We start from the raw sequence: 8,905 nt of genomic DNA, 5'->3' as shown, positions 1-8,905 counted from the left end.
TTCCCTCAACTTCTCTGGGAGAGAGAGCCGAAGGCCCACACACTGGCTTCAGTGTCCCAGAACACTCAGCAGGAGGAGAGAACGATTTAAGAAACAATTTGGTTCGAAAGGCCATGGTGAAAATCAGCCATTTGTACAGCTGAGACGTGGTTGTGTTTAACCCAGAGGACCTCGCTTTCAGGGAAAAAAGAAAAAGAAGAAAAAAACCTGATGCGGCCTTTCAGACAGCGCCAATGAGAAGAATGTGTGATTGGAAGCCCCGAGAACCAGCACAGGTCTTTTAAATATTAGAGAGAGAGTGGCGTGGCCGGGAGGATCCCTAGCCCACAGGAGTGAGTCTGGCAGCTCCTGAAGTTTGGGGTACTCAGAATCGGGGGGGGGGGGGGGGTAATGACACAAGACCTGAAAAGATCATCTCAGTCATCTCCCACGCTGGAGGATTTGAGGATGCACAGTCTCTTCCAAAACCAGGGCCAGGAGGAGTGGGAGGAGCTTTCTCAAGGGAGAAGAAGCATAAGGAGAGACAAGAGTCTCTCTCCACCCCACATACTTCCCATAAACCACAGTGTCAGGCTCTAAAAGTATCCCTGATGCTCTAAAGTCAACTGAGAAACCAGTTCCAGGGGTTAAAACTTGTCTGAGATAACAACTAAATTCTATTTGATTTCCCACTATTGGTCATCTGCTGGGAATGAGGCATAAGCCCAGCTCTGTCACATGGAGGAAAAACATGATGCAATTAACCAAGTTGCTAGTGCATCATCTCATCCTGACCTCTGCCACCAGCCTCCATCCAGGCCATCCCCTGCAATCCCACACAGCCAGCTGGGCCCCTGGGGGCCATCCCAGCCCTCCTCCTGGGTTCCCTTCCCAGGTCCAACTGAGGATCTTCGTGTGAAGCTCACCTCAGGTACCTATGTCTGAATCCCACCAGCAGTGCAAAGACCCTTCCTGGAGGGGAAAGCTCAAGGTACGGAAATAGTCTGTTATTTTTTAAATCCTGAAGAAGAAAAATGTAAGTTAACACAGAGACTCAAGAGGATAGCATGGTGTATGTTCAGATACTGTACCAATTTCATTCATTCAGTGATTCAGTTATATATTGCCTGCCTGCCTGACGCTGAACTAGGCACGGCTGTGGGGTATATGTGTGTGTGCCGTGTAAGAAAGACATGGCACCTGAACCCTGACCCTCTGCCCCATGACTGTGCCTGCCAGAACAGGCTACAGAAGACTTTCCCCTCCTCCACCAGCAGGTTTCTGTCCCATCCCCAGTACACCCCTAGCAAGTGTTGCCCCACCCCTAGTTGTGTATGCCTCACAGGTTCTGCCAAGAGCTGCTTCCATCCAAAGGTGCTCTCTGGTGATTGGATGGGGAATATAAGTAACCTAAAGGTCTGTCCAGAAAATGGCAGCCTGGTTGGTTTTTCCCAAAAAGGATATAGCCATCAAAATTGACAATTTAGCTCAGTCTCTCTTCTCTCAGGGCCACCTGCCCTCCCCTCTTCCTTCCTTCCTTCCTTCCTTCCTTCCTTCCTTCCTTCCTTCCTGTCTTTCTTTCTTTCTTTCTTTCTTTCTTTTTTTCTTTCTTTCTGTCTTTTTAAATTTTTGGTACTGGGAATCAAACCCATCAGCACTCTGCCACTAAGGTACACGCCAAGCACCATTGATTGGCTGACAGAGTCTTGCTAAATTGCCCAGGCAGGACTTGAACTTTCAATCTTCCTGCTTCAATCTTCCAGAATGCCAGGATTACAAGCGTATACCACTGCACCTGGCTCCTTCTTCTAATATTCTTGGCTGCCTCATTCAGGGCTCCTCTTTCCTGAACTTCCCCTGCCGGAAGCCTGCTCATCTCAGAGCCTTCTGTAGTGAGACCAGGTGCCACCTTCTCAATACAGCTCAGCAGCTTTCACAAAGGTCCTGAGCCCTGGGCCCTACACAGGTGCCCATCCAAGGTTCCTTGGTCTCTCCCATTGGTGTTAGCTCACTGATGCTGCTCAAATGTCTCCCTTTAGCCAGGACTATCACCTTCCACCTTCCAAGTCATGCTAGCCCCTGCCTTCTTCCCAGCCTTATTCTCACTATTTCCCAGATTTCTCCTATTTCTGGCTTCCCCTCAGCCATTCACAAGCATAGCTTGACAGTGTGCAAAGGGAGACCTGGCTATAAGCCTGTGGTGAACAAAGATTTGAAATGAACAAATAGAAATTATGGCCCCAAACTGAAAACACCCTGGAAACCACAAACTCCTTTACCTTTCAAAAGAAGCCAGATTTGGACCACTGAGGAGTTTTTTGTTGTGTTTTTTTTTTTAATGCAGAAGGAGTGTAATGGTGAATTAGTGAAATCAGTTCATCACAAACACTGTCTCTTTCCGGAAACTGGGCCTCAGATGAAAAAAGCCATCACAGCCCCTGCCAAATCCCACTCTGTTTCAAATTAGCCTCCAATCAAAATGAGGGGGCTTTAAGGCCTTCTTACACCGGTGCTCTGAGGCTCTACATCTCCCCCTCAACAACCTTTTAGAAAGCTCCATGCACTCATAACTGAGTAGAAAATGTTTTTGAATCTCAGGGCACCGCTGAAGCTAGAATTGTGCTTTCACTAGTGTTTTAGGCCTGCTTCCCTGTTTCTCCTCTCCCTGAAAGGGCCCCTGGTCTTTCCCAAGCTGTCAGAATAGAAACAACACGCAGCTCCCCCAGAGCAGAGGGGCCCTCGGAAGGGAAAGCTGGCCCAGGCCCCAGAGCCAGCTGTCTCTGACTCTGCAGGGATCCCCCCTGCCACAGCAGGCGGGGAACTTCTGGAACTTCTAAACAGCACATCCTCCAGCTAGCCCAGGCCCCAGCATCCTGCACCCCAGTTTATAAGCTTTTAGTGGCAACTAACACATTTGGCAAACTCCTAGCATATGAGTCAAGCCAGGCCCTTTTCCCTAGGACCTATAACTAAGGAAGGGACACTGGGCTGGGACAAACATGGGATCCAGCCAGACAAGCCCAGAGCCTTGCTTCTCTGGGCCAAGGCTGGAGAGGACCAGAGGGAAATGTCCTCAGCTGGCCTCACCACAGTCTCCACCACCACGCAGAGATCTCAGGATGCATCAGTGATTCCAGGCAGGGCTCCATCCCCAGCCCACACTTAGCCCAGGACCTGGCCTGAAAATCACCAAACATTCCCAGCAACCTGGAGCACGACTCACTTTCCATGCCAGGCTCCTCTGGGGTCCATGCATGGGAACAGCCCACCCAGACCCTCTTACTGGGCTCCCGCTATGCCTAAGACATCTAAGAAGCATATGTCTCCAACAGAGACAGCCACAGCCCTGTAGCTATGCTATCAGATGAATTTAAAGTTGTTTTCAGTGTTCAAGACATGTTCTGGGCTTGGCTTTGATTCTAGCTCCGTCTCTGTATCAGAAAACAGTACTCTTGCCTGTGTACATGGAAATCCTGGAGGCAGTAAGCTCAGCCAAGGGACCTCCTGAGTTATGTCTTGCTCAGATTTTGCCAGGTCTCCAAGAAGAGAAAGTCTATCACTCTTTCCTTCTGGCTAACTCCTGTGCCTGCCTGTGATATCTAGCAAAGACTAAAGCCAAATCCCGCCACTATAAGGACCTCATCCATCGCTGTGTCTTCCTAACCTCACAGTCCTTCAAATCTTGCCTCACCTGCCCCTCCCAGGGTATCCAGGATTCTCAGAGAGTTTATGCTAGCACTGTTTTTCTCTCCCCCAGCTCCATAGCCCCTCATTCCCTCTAGCTGCTGACCACTCCCAGCACCTCCTTATCGCTCTGGACTCTGCTTCATCCCTGCTTTCTCCCAGCCAGGCCAGTTCTGAAAAGCAGCAGGCTTTTCCTCAAGCTTTGCATCATAGAAGGAAATCACAGTACGCAATGAGAATCTGCTAATAGATGTTATTTTCCTGAAAATTCATCCACCATTTCCCATCTTGAAAATATCTCCCTGGGCTGGGGATTTAGCTCAGTGGTTCCACCGCCTGCCTCACAAGCGCAAGGTCCCGAGTTTGATCCCTGTTACAAAAAAAAAACACCAAAACTTGCATCTGAAAATATCTCCCTGTTCCCTGAATCCTAGCTTAAACCATCTTCTTTCTCTCCTCTTCTCCAAGTCCCTTCTTTGCAAACTCCAAGTTCCTCGGATTTCTTCTGCGAAACACTTTGTCTTGCCTTCAGCATGCCCAGAGGGTCCCATTGTTCTCTGGGGAGAGCTTCCACAGGGCTGTAACCCTCAACAGAGAGGCATCTACCTCCAGGAGAGATGCTGGCTGTCCCTTGAAATGATAAAGCACAGCTTTTCATTTTTCTGTGTAACACCCGCCCCCCTTACTGGGGATCAAACTCAGGATCTTGTGCTTGAGGGGCAGGTGCGGGCGCCACCATGCTAACTCTTGGCCCTATGTACACTTTTCTTCCTACCAACCTCCCCCACACACACACCCTCTTACATCTGGCACCCCTGGCAGTCAGGAAACAAAGCCCCCAATTGCTCCTTTTTTCCCCCTCCTCCACCGACATGGAGCACTGCTAATCAGCATCCCTGTTATAGATGAAAATAGTGGTCCTATTAAAAATAAGTCAACATAAGGTAGTATGCTATCTTACAAATGGACAAGTAATAAATGATTCCCCTTATATGTAGGAAAGAAGTCATCAAATTCACAGAAAAAAGTAGAATGATGGGCTGGGGATTTAGCTCAGTGGTGCCGTCACCTGCCTCAAAAGTACAAGGTCCTGAGTTTGATCCCCAGTACCCCCGCCCCAAAAAAGTAGAATGATAATTGACTGGGGCAGGCATGAAAGGAGAAGCAGGAATTATTGATTAACAGATATGGAGATTTCCTTTAGGATTATGAAAAAGATGAATGCATCACTTAATATCACTAACCTATATGCACTTAAAATGGTAAACTTTATGGTATATATGCTTTACCACCATAAAAAAATTAACAACATTCACTCTGACTCCTAGTGGGACTTGCAATTAAGTCAACAAATTGTTTCCTTCAACAACCCTGAATCACAGCTCACCCAGGGACTACCTCATCAGAGTTCCCAAGCTCAGGAGATTCCCCTCATCTGCTGTCAGACTTGGTGGTTGGTCATCTTTCCACTGATCCTGCCCATATTGCTACAGGCATGTGCTCCTTTTTCAAAGTGATGGAAAATACAAGAAACAACAGTTGCCACTGGGATAGGAGCTTTCAGAACTTGGTTCTGAACACATTTCAGTCATTAAAATGGCTGTATGGCGTTGGGCAAGTTATTTAATCTCTCTAATTCAATATCCTCATAAAGAAAGTGAAGAAGATATTAGTGATATCCAGTGAGCCAGTGGATCTGAACACACTGAAAAGTGTACAAGCTGATTTTGTCATCTCTATTTCACTTTGTCAAACAAGAAACATCTCAAGTGAAGGAAACTGCTACCTGAAAATAAGGAGGTAAGTAGCAAAACTCTCTACAAGTACCTCAGAATTATACCTCAGATCAGATCCTGGCTCAAGTCCCTAAATGGTGATCCTCATCAAAGTCAGAATGAAACAAAGCACTTCACAGTCTGGGTCTGTACCAGGAACCCCCCATTTTGTCAAAATGCTTATTTTCTCCACAATTAGCTTTTATTCAGAGTCAGTGTCCACCTTTGTCCCCAGGCTGCTCATTGCGTTGCCTTGATGAGCTTTGGAGCAGAGTTCTCAGTAGGATCGGAGTTGTGGGAGGGAATGTGGGTACAGTCAGCAAGAAGAGTTGTAGCCCATGAGCACATGTTCAAAAATGGCACCTTGTAATAATGTTCAAAGCTTTCTAATATGTTGACTGTCAAAAGACGAATGAAAAGGAGCCGGTACACATCAGGTGGCTACAAGTCCATAAATCTCATAAAAAATGTAGCCCAAAGGTGGCCTCAGTTGGCAGTGTTGGCTGCCCCTCAGTCTGACCACCAGATGGGTTGCTGCCCAGGCTCTGGTTCCACAGGATGCGGAGGAAGCACTGCTCCCCAGTAAGAGTCTCTCTTTCCCTCAGGCCTAAGAAGCAAATTCAGATCTTCATGGCCCAGATATGTTCATACCCATCCTCCCTCTGGCCCTCACTGGTCCTTCTGTTAGCCTTCCCCTCCTCTTTGAGGTGAGACTGCTCAATGGCCCCTCTCCACCTCCATGGAATATCCCACAGAGAGGTCTGGGACTCAAGGTCTGTGGCCCTGGCCACACTCAGGACCATCTCCTGCACCTCTTAGGGCCCCAGCTCAGTCCAGATGGAACTCATCTGGTTACGGCTTCATACTGACTTCACCAATAATTACGTTATGCTTGTCCACACCCACTCCCACATCACCTCCTTCTGAGTCCCCTTCTCACTCACAGAGCCTGTGCCAAGAAGTGAAAATGGAAGCAAACCTGAAGGAACCCAGCAGGGGATCTGAGGACATAGCCAGGGCCCAAAGCTTGGACTACACACAATGTCAGGCTCCAGCCTTGCCCAACACAGCCTCCCAAGTAGCTGTGACAATTCAGCTGCAAAATCTATAACATAAAGGAGCCAGTTTTTCCCTCGAAGCCAAGGTGTGGCTGTGCAGAGATTTTCTATGAAGCCATCCTCCTGTGAGGCAGCCTGTTTCCCGTCTCTCCTCAGGGCCTAGGACACTCCGGGAGGCCTGTGCTTGTTGTGGCCCCACAGCTCTCCATCCGTAGACAGCTGGGAGTGTCGGGATCACCACACCCTGGGTTCAAGGACCCCAGAAGGCAGAGTGTTGTTGTTGGGCTCTGAGAATGTTACCTTGAGTTCCAGAATGTTCTTTTTTCCCATTTTGTGGGATTTTCACATGTCTTAGTACTCAAGCAGGGCAGACCAAGAGGACTTTGATCCCACCAACATCTGGTAGAATAAACTGTTACTGCATGAGGGGCCTCGTGGAGGCCTCCTCTCCACTCTTTCGACCAAAAGTGGTCTGCCTAAAAGCAAGATGCTCTCACACACCTGGGGAGGCAGGGAGCAGCAGACGTGGAAAGGTAGGGGTGGGAGACCTGAACTATCCTCTGGTTGGGAGCTTCCCAAAAGAGGAAGGAATTCAAGATTCAATTCCTGTCAGGGCTGGAGTGGCTCTTTACAGGGAACTGTGAAGGGTCAGTCCTAAGACACTAGCACAGCCTGAAATGTAGGTGCCACCTCTTCCACCGCTGCCCTGTCAACCACTGAATAGAGGCTGGAGGTGGCAGGAAGAGGGCCCCCTCAGAAGCTCTCCTGGTTTTGGCCCACTCCAGCCTCCTCAAGGGGGCTTGGGGGACCTGCGGCTCCAGCCTTTCCCCAGACAAAGGGCCCCTCTGTCACAGCCCCTCCAGAACAGGCCCTCCACCTCAGGCTACCCACTCCCCCCGCCACACACACACATGCACTTCCTACAGGAACAGATTCCAAGCAGAGTTAATGTCGGATACTGTCTCCCAACAACAGGCTGGAACAAAGGCTGCACATGACTAAATGTGCTGGGGTGCTTGTCAGGGCTGAGGCAAATGTAATTATAGGGAGAGGCACAGCCACTGTCAGCAGCCACACCTGGCCGTACAGTAAACAGCACTTCTTCCTGTTGAGCTGGGGGGAGCTGAGAGACAGGGAGGCGACAAACCACAATTTGAATCATTTGGGGAGAAGCTATAAATATAATAATGAGTCATTTGTAAAATATAATTTCATCCAAAAACCTGGAAAAAAAATAGGAAAGAAGTTCTTATGTTATTTCAGGCTAAATTTTTCAAGGGTGTTCTGCCAGAACCTGGGGAAGGGACCCAGATGCCCACCACCAGTCAGGCTGGGTCTCACATACAGGCCTTCACCAGCCCTGTCCCTGCCTGAGTGCTGCTGGGACACTTCCCTCCCCACCCACTTCCTGAGGAACGGCCTGAGGTTGGAATGCTGGCACTCCAGAGTTCCCTCTCCTCAGAGAGCCGATAAGAATCATGGACAGGCCAGCCTGGCGTGGAGGCCTTGCTGCCTGAAAACAGTTTAGGACAGGCACTCTGTTGTTTTTGGAAAGCTCTTCCCCAGCCTTGGGGCCCTAACAAACCTTTCATGCACAGGACAGCTTTTCTAGTGTAGCCCAGGGTCTTTTCAGAGCTTCAGGAAGCCTCAATTCCAGCCCTGGGCCCCAGTTGCTCTGTCTGGAAGAGAAGGCTGAGGTCTCTAGGTTTGGCCCAGGTCACCACTGCCATTCTGGGTAGTTGTGAAGAGTATGTTCAATTATAGCTGGACCACTTAATATCTGTGTAAACTTAAGAAAATTACTTAACCTCACTGGGCTCAGTTAACTCATCTATTAGATGGATTTAAGAAGAGTACCTTCTTCAAAGGGTTGTCGAGTAGGTAAAATTAGTTAATATGTAAAGCATTTAGAAAAGGGCCTGGCGTAGTGATTACTGTCCATTTCTTCATACTAAATCTCTCTGCTTCCTTGTCTTCTAGGTCCAGGGCAGAGGTGGAAGCCTCTGGTCCTTTTTCCCTGTTGCTGAGAGTGGCCTTGGAAACCCTCAGTAATACTCTGTACACCCAGGAGGCCGTACACCCAGGGAGGCCAGAAGAGGTCGACAGAAATAGTTTCCATCAAAAAAAAAAAAAAAAAAGAAAGAAAGAAATAGTTTCCATCTCAATATCCTGTGTTTTCCTTTCTCAGAAACCAGAGCAGCTCCACAGCCCAGGCCTGGAGGGGAAGCCAGAGGGAGTTTATGCAGCAGGAGCCCTGGGCCGGCCCCGCCCGGCTGCCTGCCTGACTGAGGGCTGCCTCTGCAGTTGAGTCGTCCCCATCCCCTGGGGGACTGTTTTCTCTAATAATCCTTTAATATTAGGAAATATCTGTCAGTGTTTACAATTTCCTGAATGTCTTCAATTTGCTCC

At 48.8% G+C, this 8,905-nt stretch overlaps 1 long non-coding RNA gene across 3 annotated transcripts; it reads left to right on the top strand.

The window, feature by feature from the left end:
* The first annotated feature begins 200 nt into the window (after positions 1-200).
* LOC110345150 (uncharacterized) lies at positions 201-8,646 on the top strand. 3 transcript variants are annotated; one of them, XR_015443390.1, is made up of 4 exons: positions 201-332; positions 875-970; positions 4,992-5,463; positions 8,477-8,646. It is a non-coding gene; the product is annotated as an uncharacterized LOC110345150 (long non-coding RNA). The 3 variants fall into 3 exon arrangements; XR_015443391.1 differs by having other exon boundaries at positions 6,385-8,646; XR_015443389.1 differs by having other exon boundaries at positions 4,992-8,646.
* Positions 8,647-8,905: the final 259 nt, after the last annotated feature.

This window comes from Heterocephalus glaber, unplaced genomic scaffold (genome assembly GCF_053883595.1).
Source record: "Heterocephalus glaber isolate CG9 unplaced genomic scaffold, H.glaber_assembly_v1.0 deba00001569, whole genome shotgun sequence".
Classification (NCBI taxonomy): domain Eukaryota; kingdom Metazoa; phylum Chordata; class Mammalia; order Rodentia; family Bathyergidae; genus Heterocephalus; species Heterocephalus glaber.
The sequence above is the reverse complement of the archived record's forward strand: the minus strand, read 5'-3'. Positions and strand labels throughout refer to the sequence as shown.